The sequence below is a fragment of the Sinohyriopsis cumingii genome, chromosome 10 (genome assembly GCF_028554795.1).
Source record: "Sinohyriopsis cumingii isolate HCF-2022 chromosome 10, ASM2855479v2, whole genome shotgun sequence".
Classification (NCBI taxonomy): Eukaryota; Metazoa; Mollusca; class Bivalvia; order Unionida; family Unionidae; genus Sinohyriopsis; species Sinohyriopsis cumingii.
Window position 1 is genome coordinate 47,978,502 of NC_142970.1, and position 573 is coordinate 47,979,074.

Genomic DNA, 573 nt, shown 5'->3' on the forward strand with positions numbered 1-573 from the left:
CCTGAGCAGAAGAAGTAATAGATAAACTTTACAGTGGAGTTGGAGACTGATTCTGATTCATAATCTTAATTAAATCTAGAAAATAAACATTAAAGTCATATTAAAATATCTGTTGTATTGTTTCCTTCTTTCATTTTTCTCTTAAAAACAAATGTCTGAACCTTTAGTCTGTAAATTCAGTGGATTCCTTATCAGCCCATCTACTTTTACTTTACACCATGCTACTTTAAAAAAAAAATGAATTATCCCCATTGGGGTAGGTCCCTCCAACCCCCCACCCTACTTTGTCAACTTACCTGCCACATTTAAATCTAATGGAAGGCCCTGCTGTAAAGCCTGTTAGTAAAACTACCCAACAAGAGGATTTCATACATTTGCAACTCCTAGGTGGATGGTAATGTTTTCATTTTTGTAATGTAGATTTGGACATTCTTGCCACCAGTATGGAATATGTGTTTCAGAAACACAAGCAGCTTTCATCAGATTTGCATATAGGTTTTATATGTTGTGAGTATGTTGTAGGAAGTTTTTTTAAATAACATCATATGAGATGATGCCAGTGGAAATGGCAGA